General features: G+C 36.5%; 1 long non-coding RNA gene across 3 annotated transcripts in view; it reads right to left on the bottom strand.

Moving 5' to 3' along the window:
- The window catches only part of LOC311444537, a 255,592-nt gene that overhangs the window by 85,551 nt on the left and 149,244 nt on the right, over positions 1-20,797 (bottom strand). The window contains exon 6 of one of the 3 annotated variants that reach the window (XR_014697929.1): positions 12,518-13,547. The exons of the other annotated variants lie outside the window; for them this stretch is intronic. This is a non-coding gene — a long non-coding RNA (uncharacterized lncRNA). Of the gene's footprint in view, positions 1-12,517; positions 13,548-20,797 lie in introns of those variants that run through there. 3 annotated transcript variants of the gene reach the window in all.

Below are 20,797 nucleotides of genomic sequence, written 5' to 3'. Positions count from 1 at the left end.
ACATTTTACATTATGTCCAGATAGCACTATGTAGGCTCTAACTGCTAAACTACCACAATAAGGATGGTACAGATGTTTTCCACAAGGAATTGTTTTCCACAAACAATTATGTTTGAAAGAAATTCCTCAGTAAACATAGCCAGTGATCAATCTTAAATGCAACCTTATGCTTGTAATCTTTGGAATAACAGCACTCAGTAATCTAAACAGCAATCACCTTCAGCAGAATCCTGCTCATGCTGCTGTATTTATCTGGATCTCCTTTAAAAATATTTTACTTAACTAATAATTCTTATAGATCAAAAGACTGAAATACAAGTGAGTAAAATAAGTGGTTATTCTGACAACCCAATGTTCATCTGACTTTAATTCCAGCTAATTTACTGCTCAGATTTTGATTTTATCAAAATATCATATATCAAACATTTCTTCCTGCATTACACAAAAAGAGAAAGACAAAAAAGTGCCATAGCAGATGGCATTGTAATAGACCATTTACTTATCTCTGCAAAGAGCACAATGGCCACAGAACCAAGTCCTAAGAAGCCAGCAAAGATGCTCTTTGCACAGAAGAAAGAAATAACCTTTCCTCCCTTATGTATGAAATTGCACTTGATACATTACTCAATAAATTCATGCAACATTTCTACGTACTAATGACAACCCAGTGATATGCTAAACTTAATTACTTCAAAGCAAGAGAAATTAAGGAAAGGCTAACGATCCATGCCGTTAAAATGATCTTCTAGGGGAGATCACACATTGCACTTCTGTTATATCTCAAACTAAGAAGGACCACTATTGTGGCTGCCGGAGGGAAAAGCAATGGCTGTTCTGCCCACAACTCCTGGCCACCAGCCTGACATGCTGTGCCATGGTTTGAGATCCCATCAGGCTTGCTCCTCAGAGAGAGGGAGTCTTTCAGGGAGAAAAGCAAGACCTGAAAATTCTCCATGCTTGACAAACTTCCCAGTTAAGCAGCACAGCTGCCTTGGGAGAAAAGTCATGGTTCAGGGAACCTGTGTTATCTATTACTAGTTCTTGACAAATTCCAGAAGAGTGAAGTCTGGTATTGGAGGAAAACTCTCATTTCCATATGCATGCATTCATTGCCTGCAACATGGTGCTCCAGTGTCTGCTTTCTTTTAGATATTTACGTAATAAAAATAGTATCTGCAAATGCCCACGAATATAGGCATGCTGTTTTTTGATACAAAGTGTTAACTTTCATCTGAAAAGCTAAAGTAACAGATCTTAACCAAGTACAGCATATTTTCCTCTGATTTACAAAGTAAGGTAGAAAAATGATTTAGCCCCCCTTGTTTAGTAAAATCACATAGTATAGCTGTAGAATGAATACAGGTATCACAGAGATCAATGAGCAGAAATTGTCAGAGACCCTTTCAGAAAATGGCATGAATAAAAATGAAAGTCAAGGAACGGAATTCTGAATTTTTAGCTATCTTATCAAGAAAGAAGTCACAGATGGCCCATTGAAGAATCAATTATGGATGTAAGGTCCATGATCCAAAAGTTTTGTGCCAGTGAGATGAATCTTAAAGGTGTGATAAATGATGATAATATTAGGAAGGAGATATGTAGCCCAAGAGAAAAGATAAAGTGAAAATGGCCTGTAGGATGGAGCCTCACTCATTTGTCACAGCTGCTACAAAAGCCACAAAAATTGTCTGCTTATCCCCCTCCTCACCCCACCTACCTGCCCCAGCTGGATCCAAATACTTCTGTATTTTGGAGCTCTACTTCAAGGGGATGTAACTTTAATATGTTGTTGGATAACAAACATCATCATTTTCAGTAGCCTGTACTTCACAGGGAAATCTGGCCATGCCCACATGGGGAAGTGAAGAAATGCACTCCGACATATGTGCTCAGTTTTCCTGCATTTTAATACAGCTGAAACTGGAAAAGCTTTATATTCCATGTTATTGAACTTGCTTAAAATTCTCTTTTTGAAATGTGTTGTATTTTACATCTGAGATTCTGGTTGAGTCACAAAAGGAAAACAAAAGCTCACATAGACTACATACAGTATTGAGGGAGAAGATTACGACAGTCACCCCCAGCAAAACTATCTTCCCGTAGTGATGGGACATGAATACATTTAATTTGCATTGCTGATGATAATAGAATAGCATCCATCCTACCAGTAATCTGAGTAACCAAGTGCATTCTTTTGGGACATCTGTGTCCCATCCCTGTCCTAATGATTTCTTCCCGTAAAATTGGTGGGTTCCTGTAACACAGATTATTTGTCAAATTTTACCAGAGAATGACAGAAATTTAGGAAAGATGCAATTTTCCATTACTGGCAACATAGAGAGGGAAACTGTGGAAGAAATCTGAAAGTGCTAATATTAGGAAAATATCTTTGGAAATTAGCAGAACTGACAAGGACGAAACATATGAGTTGCTTCTCCAAAATGGCAAAAAATTACTTTTAGGAAGAATATTCTGTTCTTATTCATCCTGCTTTCTTTGTGCATTCGTAAACTTATAAATAAAGATAGATAAAAAATATTTAAAAAATAAATAAATCAATTTCACCTTTGTTCCTACATAAGTCATGTATTTCCATTGACTAGAACAACGGTTTCAGTTTTGCAAGTTGCACTTTACAAAAAGCTATAGTCCTCATTGCAAATCTTGATTGCAATTTTCTGCAAGTTTGCACTTTTTACTTATAAACAGTATGACAGATAACAGAGGGTTGACATTTATGACTAGAACGTGGCTGAGAACAGTAACATTACCTTTGACATAAGGGAAAATGCTCATTAATTTCTCCTGTTCATTTACATCAGTTACACACTGACTATTCTTTTCAGTGAAATGTTTTGGGGTCTTCTGGTACAAAACAAAACAAGTAGTGTCAAGTAATCAGGACATATTCCAGAAATAGACAGAAGACTCACTCAAATTCCCCTTCACAAGGCTAGCACAGGGTACACTGGCTCAGTAAGTACCTCCACAGTCTATGCAGTAGGGAAAAGGATCCTTAGGTAGGAATGAGAACAACCCTTAAGAGTCCTAATATGAATGGAGGATAAAAAATGAGAGGCATGAGCATCCCACACATAGTAGTTCTTGTTTCTTTGATCATAGATTTATATTAACACAAGGTAACATTTCAAAAATGTTGGTAATGTTCCTAATGGAAGCTTCCAGTTAATTTCAGCATTTACCACATGGCTAAAACATTTTTCCCATTTCTAAAATGCTTCATTTACATTCTACCTGAAACTTGAAACTTTTCAGTAAATTTTGCCTGGACTCATTATCAATTCTGAAATAACATTTTTCAAGAAATAATTTATTTGCCTGCACAGCACTAGGTATGTAGCATTACTGGTGGTGACTGTCAACAGTGAACAGGGTGGGAATGGACAGGACTGGATAGATAACAGAAAAGATAACAGAAAATAGAACACTTTTTAGGAGACAAACTTCCTTATACAGTGAAACCTGAGTTGGATTTTCTTCTGACAATATTGTCTAAACACCCTAATGCTTGTTTTTATTGTCTCTGTCAACGGTAAACATGGTTGTTTACACCTTATGAATATCAATAGACCACCATAAAACATTTCAAAGTCTGTGAAACTAATTTCTTTTCAACTAGAAACCTGATGTACTGTAAAACCTCAACATCTGCTGCCATTCAACATGGGGGCAACTATACATTATTTCTGCTGCTCCTCAGTAAGAAGAAAAATATATAATTTCTGCAATCCTGCAACTGCTATTCCTTTCTTAGTTTTGTTTCTTCTACCACAGAAATCCCACCTGTTCTGCAACTGGAAATTCTCCAGTATTAAGAACTGAGAATATATGACAGCACTGAACAAGGACCTTCCAAAAATTACTTCTCTTTCATCTCTACAAGCCAGAAAAAACTTTTAGTGAAAAGGTTTCTGAAGCCTCAAGTGAGTGCAACAGACAATTAGCCCCTGGAGCTTGTAGGAGTCATGAAGGCTGATGGCTACATTCAGCCACCGGTTCCACCTTCTCTTTTGTGCAAAGATTAACTAAATGACTCAGTTAGGTTCAGTAGGAGGACTTGCAATTCAGCAGGTGCTGAGACAGTTAGTAAAAATAGGAATAACAAATAATAGCAGATATGTGGAAAAGCACAGAGAGATTTAGTCTGCCTGTACAACAAACAGCACCTATGTAGAGGGGGTGTAGGAAGTCAGAAATCACAGGCTGCAAGGGAGCAGGGAACATATTTTCCATTTAAAGTATCTTGTTAACTCACAGCTGCCTTTGAAGAACTGATTCAGAGGACAAAATAAGAACAATTCATTTCAAAATGTATTACAAGTAATATGGAGGTAGGAGTTCTAGGCAGGAGTTGAGACATAACCTTAAGCACGCTTTTTTTTCCCCCACAGTTATATTATGAGACAAAATTTCAGTCACAGGGCTCTGCTAAGGTATGCATCCTGAATTCAATTTATAGGAACACAGTATGAAGCAAGCCCGCAGAATGGACGATGTCAGATGTTAACCTGCTTGTAAATAAAATACAAAGCATCCAGACAGCTTCCCATGTAGGAGTTTAACAGTTTGATATAAACAGCTTCACTCCATGAGGATGAATCTTAAAACAAAAATATTTAATCAATACTTCTGCAAGATATGATAAGTTGTAGGTGGTTTATTGCATTGAATAATGCCAGCTGTATTAGGAAAAAATTAAATAAAAAAAACTTCAGTGCATATTTGTGTTTTGATCTAATTTTAGTTTTGGAAGCTGATTTCATATTATCTTGTGAAAAATGCTTTTAAAATTACATATGAGCCAATTTGTTTTTTAAACCATTTCATTCTTGTATGATTACTTTCAGCTCCCTTAGGGAATGTATTATTACGAACTTGTGTAAAAGGGGTGTAGAGTTTACCATCTCTGTTCTTACTCTTCTTCCCCCCTTCATTCTGCTCTCACTGAACGTGTTCTTGTTCTTCTCAACTTCTAGCACTCATTGAAAAAAATGTATACTTTCATTCCTGGAAGTAAGCTATCAACAGCCTAGAACTCCTCTTGGTTAGCATGGGGGAAAATAGTATTTAAAGACTTCATATGCAGAAGGACAAATTATGTTGCACAGATTGCAGCCATATGCCAATCTTACAGCCACCATAATAGGAGATGTGAGGGCTCATCACCACACTGTTCAGGGATAGTTCCATTTAGATCAGAGAGCTTGCACTCACACAGTGTAGCACTTAATCCAGGTGTCCTCTTGGCTCTCTATGGTGAACCCGTCTCTAGTAATGATTGATTTCTATGTATTTCTTGAATTCACAGTAATGTGCAGACTGCTCACAGGAACAGCACTTTTCCAACATGACACCAAGGATATGTGTTACAAGCCATGGGGAACAGGAATGACACAGGAACATTTGGTTTATCTAAGGGTACAAGACCCCTGGGAGAGTGCCAGAGTTCTGTGCAGGCACAGGTTGCCACCATGGCACTGCCTTCCCACAGGGTCTGTCAGATGCTGTCCCTCATGCTAACCAGATCCCAAAATTCAGGCTCACAGGAACAAAACGCAGCAGTCTAAAACAGATCTCCGAAAGCGATATATACATGACGTGTGGTCAACCAAGGAACCTGGAGTAAACCAGGGAATTAAGTTATTTGATAATATGGATGTGTTCCTAGACACCCTAAAATGTATTATCTTTTCAATTCTGAGTTTTTCTTGCAGCTTTTTTTCATATTTATAAAGCATATACATGTATTCTATAGCCTAGCTTGTTAAGAGAGCTGTGATATTTACTTCCCCCCTTGCTGAACATGTTAGAGTGCATTGCTTCCTTCCTTGTTCATTTCTCGAAAATCCTGTTAAACACCACTCACTGATAAATTGTTTCTCTTAGCCCTGCCATTCCTCTCTGAGCTTCTTATATGCGTCTAACTAATGTCTCAGCCAGTGACACTGGCAGAGCTTCAGTATCTAAAAAAAATAACAGAGCTCAGCATTGGAACAACAGTCTCATGGAACAGACCCCTAAACTTCCATGTACTACCTTGTTCCAGCTGGGGTTCCCAAGAACAAAGAAGAGTGCAAAGAAGTTTGACACACAGTCTGTGCTGTGCTGTAGAGGTACCATCTTTGTCAGTGGCTACCAAAAAGCCCCAAGAAGCACACTGGCCAGGCTTGGATGACAGGGCCATGCAGCATTCCACATTAGGAGCAGGGCTATTGCCCTTAATGGATTAATGGAACAGGAGTGCAGCTGGGACTTTATAAAATAGTTTATTGATTTAATTGTGCAGTCAGCATTAGTTGCCTCTCATATCTCTTTATATAGTAGAGACAACATATATTTCCTGACTGGGAAGTTCAGCCTTATAAACTTGCTTGTTTCTTCTATTTTGTATCTCTCATTTGGTCCTTTACATGTAGTAATATTCTTTTTAGATTAATCTCACAGTGCTGTCACCCTTGATGTGGCCTGATTTATCTTTCCTAGATACTCTAAACATATTACACTCTTTAATATATAAGTGGAGCTGCATCAATGGCCATAAATATTGATAAAGAAGGCTTGTTGCATATACTGGAAATTATTATGGTACAGAGCAAATAAGGGACTGGCTACATGAATGGCTATATGAAATAATTTCATCAGTTATCAAGAAGAAGCTAGGCTGTAATTTTACAGCATGTCAGCTACTCTGCTACAAGAAGTCTCAGTGTGTGTTCTTTCTCTGTTGTGTAGAAAGGCTTCCCTACCCTAATTTCACTGAACTACCTTGAATTTACCATGGGATAAGAGCACCCACAAAGAGTACTGCTGAGCATCTATGTGCTATAAACTACAGATCAAATTAACTCACAGTAATTTATTCCAGCAGCAATACTCGAAATATTTTATTTTTTGTCTTGGACAATGTGAAGACAATAAAATAAAAGACAATAAAATAAAAAGCTTCTGGAAAGTCAACAGTGCAATACTACAATTTTTTTTTTCTTTGGGGTCATTTTTAAAAGTTTCACAGGGTAATCCCCCAGTATTGGCAAGCAGTTCTACATTCTTTCCTTCTACATACAAAGAAGCTGTCATGCCTTCTTTTTTACTACTACGTGCAGTAGAAAATTGACTTTTTATAGAATGGGAAGTCACATTAAAATGAATGTTCAAACATTACTCCCCATAACATCACATACCTCTTGAAGATGAAATCTAGCATATTGCTGCAGAGGAACATTATTTGCTATCACCTATTTAAAAATATTAAGTGACAATAATACTTTTTAATGAAAAAAAACCACAACATTTCATTCAGTAGGGAAAGAATCTCAAAAGCAATGATGCTGAAGGAGACCATAGGGTTAGGGAATAGCATGCAAATAATGAGGCAGAAAACACAACAGATCTAGTGTTGTGTTGCTTAGATGTCAAGAAGAAAAAATAACCAATTTTCTGCAACTTTAGTATATTAAATATACCTAGTCATGTATACTGGGAAAGAAAAAATGACTCCTCAGATACTTCTTGGGTATTTGCCAATCTCAATCAGGTTTTTACTAAGAACAATTTTTTTAGGTACAGATACTATGACTCATGACTTACTGAGTGGGGAAACTTAGCAAGGAAAGCTTCCCTAGTGATGTGTTCCATAATATAAAGAGTAGGCAGGACTCTGACTTTGCTCTCTTCTGCAAAAATCTCAGAAGAGAAAACGAGGTGGGGGGGGATGGATTTAGGAAATTATCCCTTTCCGACCTGAACTCACGCTAGCATTAAATACCTACAGATTAATGTATAAGTAATTATAGGAGTGCCAAGTACTTGATATGGTCTTTCAGATAAAACATCGCTGTAACAATAAAATTGAGAAGCAAGTAACTAAATCATGTTTAACTTCAGATGGGAGAACACTTACACAGGTTAAATGTATTGGTGATCATGAACCATTTTCAGTAATAGTAAACACAAAGTCTTTCTTGATAAAACTTTACATTTTGAAGGATAACATGAATTCAAACATTTAATTAATATTATTTTTCTTCAGTACTTTTGCTGTGTTAGTAAGCTTAAAATATTCTTCCATTACTTAAGAGAGGTTAAGCCAACAAACAACTTCTCTACCAATAAACTTACTTTGTTAACTGATCTCTACAGCTCTTCAAAGAAAGCATCCATGAACAATGCGTATGGTTTCCATAAGGTACATGATTATTTCCTGGTTATTTCTACCAAACACCCCGATAAAACAACTTGCAGCACATACAGAGTGCATTATGGAGTGCAGTGCTGAGACCTACAGTGACTGGTGACTTGCCTGGCAGTACCCAGGTACCCAGCATTTGTGTTGATTTGAGGGTAACACAGCCTGGGCTTGAACTAGGTTTGTTAAAGCTAGCCTGCGCAGCTTACATAGAGGACTGCTACACGATCTACCAGATGCTACAGGTACGACCTAAGATTTCTTGTGTTGTTGATGAGTGATTATTTCTATCAAAATAGAAATAATATTATTTCTATCAAAATAGAAATAATCACCCATTAAGGTGCTTTGAGACAATTCATAAGTTTTAGAACACACCTGTATGGATGCATTTCAAGAGATATTAGGCCAATGCAACAGTACTGGCTGGCTTTTTGTTCCTGAAAGAAAACTGAAGATAGACGTTTTTTCAAGTGCCATTTCAGAGTTGGGAATACAAAGGTTTTCTATTTGCTCACTGAATACTGCTGGCATAGTATCTTATTTTATATATATATATATATATATATATATATATATATGTATGTATGTATGTATGTATATATATTATAATAGCACCTGCAGGGTCAACTCTGAGTTACGATGCATCAGATATTACAAAAGAATAGGCTGCTTGAATATTTTCTAGATTACATGAGTAATACAGACAGGAGATGCAACTGTCAGACAAAGGAATGGAGTATCTGGACTATGACAGGCCTTTAAATAGCAGGGCAGTGTGACCATTATGTCATACCCTGGGGGAAGCAGCATTGCCATATATATATCAATTACAATTAAAAAATTTTTGATTGTTTGTTTTTTATTACACTGTAGAAATTAAGTTTCCAGAATTACCCAAGTGATTTCAGAATTCAGTTCCACTGAAAATCAGTGACATTTGCTTTCCCAAATCAACAAAGACAAGATTTCTAAAGTACAAGTACAATAAAACAAAATCTTCCTATGGAGTCCTAGCATTTTAGCTATACCATTTGTCCCTGTTGCAGGACTAAATCCAGAAATCCAGCCAAATCCCCTTCACTAAAAGATCACGTTACCATACCTGCTGGAAACTGAAAGAAAGTGCATCTCAGGAACAAATGCAGCCAAAAACATTCATAAACTGTCTTTAGGTCTCTGATTCCTCAGATATCCTATACTGAAGATAATTATGAACAAATACATATCATAAAATCCTTCTGCTCATTGACAACTGTCAAGCAACAAGAAAAACAATAGTCTTAGAATGGATTAATAGAAAAAAGAAAATATTTAGCTATATTGTCATATTTTGTAGTTATCAAAGCAGTATCACTATCATTACCTACCCCCAACCCACCCTTTTCTCTTTTCTGATCAGAAAACTCAGAAAGAGAAAGATGATATCATAGAATCATAGAATCATAGAATATCCTGAGTTGGAAGGGACCCTTAAGGATCATCAAGTCCAACTCTTGACACCGCACAGGTCTACCCAAAAGTTCAGACCATGTGACTAAGTGCACAGTCCAATTTCTTCTTAAATTCAGACAGGCTCGGTGCAGTGACCACTTCCCTGGGGAGCCTGTTCCAGTGTGCAACCACCCTCTCTGTGAAGAACCCCCTCCTGATGTCAAGCCTAAATTTCCCCTGCCTCAGCTTAACCCCGTTCCCACGGGTCCTGTCACTGGCGTTAATGGAGAAAAGGTCTCCTGCCTCTCGACACCCCCTTACGAGGAAGTTGTAGACTGTGATGAGGTCTCCCCTCAGCCTCCAGGCTGAACAGGCCCAGTGACCTCAGCCGTTCTTCGTACGTCTTCCCCTCCAGGCCTTTCACCATCTTCGTAGCCCTCCTCTGGACACTTTCCAACAGTTTCATGTCCTTTTTATACTGTGGTGCCCAGAACTGCACACAGTACTCGAGGTGAGGCCGCACCAGCGCAGAGTAGAGCGGGACAATCACCTCCCTTGACCTACTAGCGATGCCGTGCTTGATGCACCCCAGGACACGGTTGGCCCTCCTGGCTGCCAGGGCACACTGCAGGCTCATATTCAACTTGCTGTCTGCCACGACCCCCAGATCCCTCTCTTCTAGGCTGATTTTAGGTAAGCCAGAAACTGATAAACAATCTCAGGTGCATGGCCAGTACCTATCCAAAAAGACAAAGCCTCATTGTTCCTTTTGTGAGAAGGCTTGAAATCCTGAACAAAAAGCATGCTGCTTTGTATATCTTTTGTACTATGAACTGCAGAAGACACTGGATAGAAATTACTGTCTTTTCCCTGTTGTACCTAATATTTAAATATTATATTATTTATTAAAATGATGTATTAAAATTTATTAAAAACTTCAGAAATATTTGTACATTCATCTTTTTTCCTAGGAAGATTTTTAACAAAAAAAGTTGGCAAGATTGTAGGTACAGATAAAAGTACATGAGTCATACTCCCATGACAGAAGAAATACTTTAAGTTACTTCTCTCATATCCGCTTCTGAATTTGCAACTGTCTCACAGCAACAAACAAGCTTACTTCTCACTAGCTATAGGAGAATCAGGAAACCATTCTTCTGTGATGAGTAATGAAGGTTTAAAATAATAAATTAACATATAAAGTAGTTCATTATCTTTTACAGACCACAAAAGCCAATGGCCATAGGTTTCTCTATTGCCATTTTTGTATTTTACACTGTACATTATACAATTTGCATTATAAGCTATATGACAGCACTGGGCAGCCAGTAAGACAGGCAGGACATTCCTCTCATAGATGAGTAGAGCTCAAGTAAGAGCTTTACGCCTGTTCCTCAGGTAGCAGTCTCTCAGAAAAGAAGCCCTCCCTGGAGAAACAGCAGTGTCCTCCTTCTTCACCAGCCATGGGGCCAAGGAAAGTGCATAAGCACAAGAACAGAAGACAGCAATGGAAGGTCGATCTGAGACTGTCTAGAAAGTGGAGGAGGTTTGGTAAACATAAACTACAGTAAAAAACACACTGCAATCCGAACTTCAGTCTCCCACACTTGAGGCAATAGGATAAGAACAGACTGCTTTAGCACATTCAAACAATGGATGACTAACTGAGAGACTACCATGTGCAGCCTCTGAAACACCTTCCAATGGGAAAGAGCAAGGCTGTCAGTGCAAAGAGAGAAGCTAGCAACCACATAAGACTGTGAATCAGGTGTAAAATGAGTGGTTGTGTACAGCAACATTTCTGGAATTTGTATTAAATAATTTTATGGTCCAAACATTGGTTCATTCAAACCTAAGTCAAAGGTATTAATAAGGCTAGGATAATGTATATCTCAGGTCAAATTTGACTTAATACTTCTTTAATAAAAATAATAATAATCTTATGTTCTTTGGATTTTGTGCATGTTGGAAGAAAGAAGATCCAGGACATCCAGGACTTGACAAAGACCTTAAAAGCATTATTTCACTTTGAGTCCTCATTCATCCACACTATCAGTAAAGGACATACTCACACTGATCTTTTATGTATTTTCAGTATGAAAGGTACACATAAGAGAGAAGCATGCAATTAGCTTCAGATAGCCAGGGCCAAAGGCAGTTCCGCTGGTTACTTGACTGATTTTGAAAGTGATGTCTGCAAGCAACCTTTACAGCTTGGCTTCTATTGCTTCTTCATTTAACTTATATTTCTTTCAGCAACTAAGGAAGACACTCTGGAAAGGGGAAAACTGATTTCACTGATCTGGCAATACAGGGAATTTGCCTTGTGTTTTTTAATTGTTCTGTCTGCTCTCTGACTGCATTTCTTGCTCTGTTTATGCACATTACAGTAGGCAAATGGCTTTATCAACCATTTTATACCACTTTATAGCAAACTCCATTACAGGAATAAAAATAAACAAAATAGTCCAGTCAATCTGGAGAAGCAAATTATGTTATTTAATCTATTTTCAAGTACCTATTTTGGGAACTTCTCTACATTTCTTCTATGTACAAGGAGGTAACAACCTTCTCTAATGTAATATATTTAAAATTTTTGATGGAATTATTTGCATAAGATTTGAAAAATGCACAAATACTATTGCCTGCTTAAAGTGGAGAAATGACATTAATTGAAATTTACCAATGGTGGCCTGAGGTTAAATAATATACTCCAAACCATACAGTAAATTGGTAAAATAGTCACTTTAGCAACAGTGATTCACAACACTTCTTCATTTTTTTTTCCCCAATTTTATTTTAAAACAATTGAAAACTTGAAATCAAATTTTATTTTAAAGCAGTTGAAAACTTGAAATCAAATTTTTGGTTCACAATGAAAACAACATCATGGGGCTTAGGAAAATCATTGGTTTTGAATTTGATAAAAATTGGGCAATAATAATTTTAGATTTCCTGTTATGTTATTTAAATTGTCTACATTTGCTATTGATAAAAAAAAGAGTTTTTTGCACACTTCTTCTATAAACCTCTGAACAATTCCAGTTCTGAAAGATAAACTTCCACTATTCTGGTCTGTTTTGATGACTTTCTGTAATGCCAACCAAACTACCACAAGTGTTTCATTTCCACTAGCAGAAATACTGATCTCAAGATAGTTGTTTGAAATTACTTCATACCAAACTGCTCCAGAAGACCTTTTGATCTCTTTAAGATCTTACTTGTAGTTCTTTCACTATACTAAAGCGGGGAGCCGAAGGATGTTACATATAGACAATATCTGTTGTGAGACTTCCCAGCTCCTAGACATGTTTCACTAGACAGAAGGGATTTGTACATGTGCTTTCAAAATAACTGTATTAGTATCAGAGGCAAACTGAGTTAGGTTAGCAACAGGTTAACTTTTAAATGCAAATACTTTTAAAAGCAAAACTTACAGATTCTTTTAGAACTTGAAGTAAAGACCCCTGAATTATATGGAAGAGAGAGTTTATTGCAATGCATTTGAAGGAAACTTACAATTCACTAGAATATTTTTCAGAGAATTATCTTTGTTAAATTCTGAATCCTTGTCTTGTCTAAAAATCTGCCTCAACTTAAAAATACCATTAATTTCCTCCCATAATATTAAGACTTCATTGGCAGCTGAACCATGGTACTTTTGAATTAGTAAGATCATGTGGCACTCATCGCTGAACTGGGAGTTGAAATACCTCCAGTCATTCTCTTGCTCAGCCTGTTTCTGAAGTCGTGAAAGTTGGGTACTTGTTTCTCTTCTTTACCAGCTGGAAAGCAGCCAAACAATGACGATTAACTTTTTTCTGGCTTCTTCAGTGCAAGTCACAGGTATGGCACAAGTCCCAAGGCTGCTCAGGCAGACCTGACCAACAGAGTAAGTGCACCCTTACTGTAAAGCAATAATAGTAGAGTTAGGGTTACAGGAAGCCTAGAAATATTACCAGGTTTAATATCATTTTTTTTTTCAGTAAGTTTATATATATTTTTCAGCATAGTTTTTTGTGTCACTATTTCCATTTCAAAGCCTACTGCAAGCCATTTTCCCCCCTTTCAATAGTCCTGTTTCGGTATTCTGTATACTAATTTAAAGCTGTATCCTTTCCTCTGCTGTTGAGGAAGGTTGTTCTGTGTTTGCCTGGTATTAAAATAGTAAATTTGAGGGAGTCTGGTGTGGATTTCTTTTCATACTAGTTATTCTACAAAGAGGAACAAGGGACATAAAATATACGTATCAATAATGGACAAGAAATTGAATTACATGTACAGTATCTCTGGAAATCCAAGTTGCTTTTAGGTATTGTTCCATTCCTTTTATAAGTTCTTCTGGAAAAATATCTAAAATAAGATGATGGCTATCTCACACTAGACTTGATCTAAGTCTGCTTAAGGAGCTGGTAGTTAAGTTTTTCAGCAACTCTCATATCTGTGTTAGGCATTTTTCTCTACCTAGGCTTATGAATGCTAAGACATATATACGTTATCCCTCTTCAAACATGCACAGAATTTATGGGGAAGAGAAGACACTAACAATTTTTAATGGCTGGATATTCTGGATTTCTTTACTAGCTCCTGTATCACTCCAGGATTATAAACAGCAAATTATATACATTTTCTATATTATATAAATTACATATTGTAATTTCCATACACTAGATGCATGGAATGAGAGAAAAAGAGTGAGGCTTAAACTTTCAGCTACACTGATTCGTACAAGGTCACCAAAACCCAAACAAACAAAACAAAACAGATCTAAACTCACTACCTAGTTCTGAACAGCTGTGTGTCACATACATTCCCTAGCCACTCCAGATAATGTCTTGGTAGCTCATTCCTAATTATAAGTACCTTTTCCAAACTTCAGAGCTCTGAAAAGGGATAGCCTCTGAAAATTATGGAAGTTGAAAGAACAGTACCTTTGTTTTAAAAATGCAGAGCCTTCCTCACAGAAGAAAACATTAGGTTACCTCTCCTGAAGGAAGGTAAATGCCAAATCTATAATATCAGGCAAATCAAAGCAATTAATATTAATTTAAATTTATTTAATGATGTATTGTTTGGGTCCTTCTCTGGTTGTCTCTGTGCAATGCATGGGATTTCATGGTGGCAGCTATTCAGCAGAGAAAGAGGCAGCACAGTTTCCCTGACAACAGAACTCCAGCTTGATGCATGAGATGTAATTAAAAGGGCCAGAACATCTCCCTTGCAAGCCAGCTCTCTTCTCATTATAACACTTCACATCATAGATCACATGGGTGACCAGGCACCTGTGCTCTGTTTATTTTTTACTTTCCCTAGCCATGCTGAAGAACAGCAAGTAGAAATTGTGTTCCCCTAATTAGGGAGTTCGCTCACCTTTCAAATAGCAGCCAAGCTGCTGAGGAAGAATCTGTTGTTACAGAACTGCCTTTACACTGCGAAGGGGGAAAAAAAAAAAACAAAAAAAAAAAAACACTAAAACAACACTAAAAGCCAGAGAACAAGCTGTCATCAAATATTTTCTTAACTGGCCTGGCTTTGTGGAAATGTGGTCTTTGAAATATTTTCCTTGATTTTGGAAGCTGAAAAAATACAGGACTTTTTCCATCTGCCTAGTCAACTTCCCTTCTTTGCATGAAAAAAGTTAGGTGGTGCGAGTTTTGCACAGCGAGTGCAGCTTGACCAGTAACACATCCCTTTCAAAGTCATAGCTAAGTTACCATAGTCATAGCACCAGTTACCATCCACACAACACAAAACATGGCAGACTCTGACACTTTTTTTTTTTTAATGCTTCATGGAATGTTATAGTACTATTTCCTAATTGTACAGATTCTTGCATTCTCTTGCATTTGTTAAAATTACCAGAATATTACCAGAATATTACCAGAATATTTGGTCTGTTACCAAAAATAAGCTCTTGCTTCAACCCCCCCCCCCCCCCCCCCCAAAAAAAAAAAAAAAAAGGAAAAAAGGTACCATTAAAAATTTGAGTCAGGAGAATTTTTTGACAGATTCTACTATACATGTAGACTATCCAGACGCAAACCCCAATGTGGGGTGCAACATTAGCATGTTGCAAATGCTAATATTGCAACCACATGACAAAATCTCTGGGAAGCTTTACCACAAAAGCAATACATTGCAAGAATTTAGACAGGCTACTCCATGCACCTTGAGAAATACTGCAAACCATCCCTGCTCATGATATCAGAAGAAAGTAGTACCTAAAACATTGTCCCTTTACACTTTATTGGTTGAAGATGCAGTTTAAAGTCTCACCTTGCACTAGAAGTTGAGATTTTATTTGTATATTTGATATTTTGGCTTTATTGGTCATCTGCCATTTTTCATAGACTTATGCTGTTATTTCCTGTAAAATTGCATCCTTTGTATGTACAAAAATGAGACGTGAGTATTTTAGGCCTGTAATTCATGTTCCAAAAATAATGGGAAGCCAATTATGTGCATGCATATGAAAGAACATTAAATGAGCAAAAAAGTTCAACATTTTTAAAAAATATTCTTAAAATGTACTATTACAACATTTTATTGTATTCTGTGTGCTCTAAACGTGCAGCTAAAGTCTCTGAAATCCAAGTCACTTATAAATTTAAAAATTATGTGGATATTTCTAAGTTGATGTCCAGAAGAATTTTAAAGAAACTGGAAAATGTGTTTTTATCTCCTTTGTGGAAAAGGTATTTCCTCCTATGTCCTCCAATTTCTATCTATGAAGACCCAACAATTTGCACTGACACTGAATTGTCTTTTGCTGAGCTGTATAATTAAATGAAATCTGAATTTTTCTGCCTGAGTGGCAGAAGTAGTTGAATTTTTTGAAGTTAGTCTTCCATTACTACTTATAAGTAACGAGAAACACATCCAAAGTTCATAAAATTCACACAAATATAGTTACTTTTAGACTTCACTCTAAGATTTTTATCTTTTTTTTTCAAAACTGTAAGCTCTCAGAATAAAGGAACAATTTTGCTGGAATGGTCCCTTCATGGTCTTTCATTTACTGGAGTTGGCATTGTAACTCATTTAAACAAAAATAATAGGACAATTACTTCCTCGAGATCCTAACAAACTTAAATAATTTTTAAAAATTCCTATAAAAACATTTCATGATCAAATGCAAACATAATCTGGAAAAAGAATGAAAAAAGGGGCTTCCATAATGCTAGTGACCCCTAGATTTTTAGAAGTGGCCCCCTAGATTCTAATTATATTTTAAATCCCTGCACATACATTAATATTACACACAACCGTTCCAATCACTGTTTTTTTGTTTGTTTGTTTAACAGCTTTGTTGTGAAAATGCTTGAGGTCTTCTTGATATTGTCATTTAACACAGTATTCTACTTTTTAAAATACATATAGGAAGATAAACAAGTTACAACACTGGATGTATACAGTAATAATACCATTGATGTATATATTTGTTTGGGTAGAGTTGTGATCTTTAAATTAGGCTCTAGATTTGCCAAATGCCAGGTCAGTAATCAGTAGCATAACTCCATAAACAAGGCGCTATACTGAAGGAAACTATTTTGTTGAAATAAAAATTGAAAGATGCTAGATCTATTAGTGCTATAGGTACTGGACTAATTACTGTGAAAGCAGGAGAGAGTGGGTGCTTCCTCTGCCTGCTGCCTTCTAACTCTAGCAGAAGCAACAGCCTCTCTGCTGCTTCCCTGAAAACAGCAGAAAATTTGATCTTTCAAAAGTGCCTCCCCAAACAGACTGGATGTCCTCTACCTAGTAACATAAGTATTTTGCAAACACTGCATGGATTAGTATTCTTCAAAGAAAAGGTCACATGAATCCTTTCTAATGGGAAAAGCATTAAGTAACTTAGCTGCCCCAGTTGATAAACACCAGCTCCCATAATATTAGTCAGCAGTGGTTTTACCTTAGTTATTAACAGTACTAAAATATTCAGTGGTATTTATACTGTGCTTTGACCTAGTGCTAAGTAGGGATACTATGATTCCTTAACTGGAAGCTGCACATAGACCTTTACCCTTTTTAAGTCATATTAGGCCTTAGAGGGTGGATGATGTGTACTGGATCCCTAAATATCATTTAATATCATGTTTTCAGCTTAGTGGAAAGCTGTCACTTTCAGTTTTTAAATAAAGGATTTCTGACATTTCTACTTTAACACACTGTATCTCCAAGTTACATTTGTCCTCATTTCCTATTCATTACAAACTTTTTCCTTTATATTCACTTCCCAAAAATCAAAAGGATGTATTCTGTTCCCGATTTATCTCTGTCACTGTTAACATGAAAGCATGTAAATAACCAAGGACAAAATCTGAATATGTATGCAGTAAACCAGTAAAAGTAAAAAAAATTACATCTTGGAAAAGCATCATCATGAAAAGTATCTATAGACCAGTCTATAGGCTGGTCTAAAAAGTCTATAGACTTGTTTCTTCAGTCCTTCTTTCAGTACAGATGACAGCAGAAACTAGACTGAAGTCTCATTAGTAAGACTTCATAATCTTGACAATAGATTACCAACATTTATTAGTAGAATGAAACATAGTTATAGTTAAAATTATACCTTTCAGGATAAAGAAACACTGTGATGCAGTAACTTTAACTTTTCATTATGCCTGTTCATTTACTTGCTAATTCACAAAATTCAGTAAACCTCTGTAATTCTCCAAGTGGGTTGTGAGAATTAGTAAGATTCTAATGTATTGTAGTGATAGCATTGTTCACTGTGTAATAAAGAAGACATTAATTAAATAGTACTTAAAATACATGCACAAGCCCACCTATCAGCTCTCTTAATGAAACAGTCCTTTTAAATGGATAGTTCTTTTTTTTTTCCATGCACCAAAACATCTTGCATTAGCTCAGTGTAAAAGTGCTCATTTAATATCACTTGTAATAATAGGATTTCCATTTTTAATGTCAAGAGAAAATCACTGGTTTCTTGCTCCACAGAGCACATTATGTCCATTATTGCACATGGCACAAGCAGTTTTGCAAATTTAAACAGACTGTTCAGCAATAGTTATTGACTTCCATGTAGTTGGACAGTGTGTGTATGGTAAGAAGTATTATACATTTAGTCATATGCATAAAAAGATTTGAAAGTTTTTAAGATACCAAAAGTCTAAGTTTTTAAGAGATTCTTTTTAGAATAGCAGGGTCATTTAAACACACAAAAGTGTAAATTCCCTCTATGTATTATACTTCAGCTGCCATAAATAAGGTTGGTTGATGGTGACTCCTTACCCTCAATAATGTGTCTATTTCTTCCCTAAGACTACCAAAGAAGGGATAGAGCAACAGGGGTTGATGATAAGACCAGTACTGCCAAAGGTAACCTACATGGATCAAGGAAAAAAAGCCTCCAAGATTCCAGGATTTGATCTCTGTAGGTATACATGTATTGAACAACCTCAAGCAGGCAAAGCTATTGTCATGCAAACATAGAAAATGCTTTAAGAAAAATATGAATAGTAAGTGTTATATCAATAATGTATATAAGAACAGGCAAAAATACTGTTGACACATACTCTGCTCTTAATCTTATTAAAATCCAAAAAAAAAAAAAAAAAAAAAAGTAAACAATGTGTTTGAGAACTGAGGAGCAGCCAGTAGCCTTAACACAGTATCCCTTTGTATTCTTATTCTATGTAATTCTCAGTACTGGCTTCTCTGGACATTTGTGGTAACTTCTTAGACTCAAACATCTTGGTACCCTGACTAGTAGAAACCTGGGTTGCTGAATGTCTAGTAAAAAACCTTAGATAGAGCTAGATGGTCTGCAGTGATGATAAAAAGCTTAGCATGTGAATAAAGTGTCACAAAACAAACAGGGCTATTTTATCAATCCAAGAGTCCACATGAAGTTTGCTGGTACTAAATCTCTGATCCAACAGGTACTGTATAGTACTCTCCAATTGTAGAATAATTACTGTTTTCTGGTATGGGGAATTGTGTTCAAATCGCTGGAGATGCAATCCATTTGCAGCTGCCCATACCCAAGACAGCTACTCATGCTGCATTCACACAGGGACAGAAACAAATTTCTGGGGCAGCATTCGTCTTGCTCTAAAGCAGATGTTGAAAACAGGGTGCATGACTCATCCCACTGTTTCTTCTTCTGACTGCAGTGTGGTCTTTTAGGCTTCTGTATGTGTCAGCACTATAAACAACTTAAGTTACCACATATACAAACATGTTATTTTCTCTTCTTGTTCTGTCTGAGGGTTATCCTCTGAACGTGTAAAATGTTAACAGAACTGTTGTCTCAACCACAGACAAACTTGTCTTCAAGGTTACACTGAAATTATTTCTGCAGTCTAAAGCCCTCTGTATGCCAGCAACAATCATAACATTTGGGGAATTTTGTCACTTGCATTGTACTCCATTGCTTTATTCCTTATGCTCCTTGTCCATATTATATATATAGTTCTTTGATTAGTGATGGTCCTTGTGTTGTAACAGATGTAGACCACTGAACACTAAGCTTTAGAGGTCAAATCAATGCTATGCAGCATGATGCCCCTATTGCGACCATGTAAGGTTCAGCCCCTCACCTATACTTCCATGGTTGTTTATGTTTATGATGCAATCCTCAAAAGAACAGGAAATCGATACCTCATATAAATATTACCTCCGGACAATCAAAAGAGAAAACTACATACAGATAGGAAGACCTGCTGACAATCACATATAGAGAAACAATAATGGAGTCCTGTGGCTTCATCTCAGTAGGTAGGTCATGCTGCATTTCTTTCTGACAATCAAAAACTATACTCTCAATACATCAAGAATGGCACACACCATCCTAAAATTATGTTGTGGTTTTTTTTTTTTTTTTTTTTTTTTTTTTTTTTTTTTAACTTAGAACATCCTTGTATTATCTAACAAATGTTGGTTTACAGAACTGTTTTTATATAATCCTTCACTGCCAATTTAAGTTTGTGAGCAATATTTTTTTCTGTACTCTTCTGTGGAGTCTGACTTCCCCAGAACTTTTTGTTTTGTTCTGCTTTCTCATTTATTCCTGTACAATAATGGATTTAATTTAAATTTAACATTATTGGGTCAGTATTACTTTTCCAGAGAGCTTTCCCCTTGATCTTTACAGCAGTCTTAGCAAAGCTGCATTTCTGCCAACAGATGAAG

The sequence above is a fragment of the Aythya ferina genome (genome assembly GCF_964211825.1).
Source record: "Aythya ferina genome assembly, chromosome: 1".
Lineage (NCBI taxonomy): Eukaryota > Metazoa > Chordata > Aves > Anseriformes > Anatidae > Aythya > Aythya ferina.
Note: the sequence above shows the minus strand (reverse complement) of the source record. Positions and strands in the feature narration are given on the sequence as shown.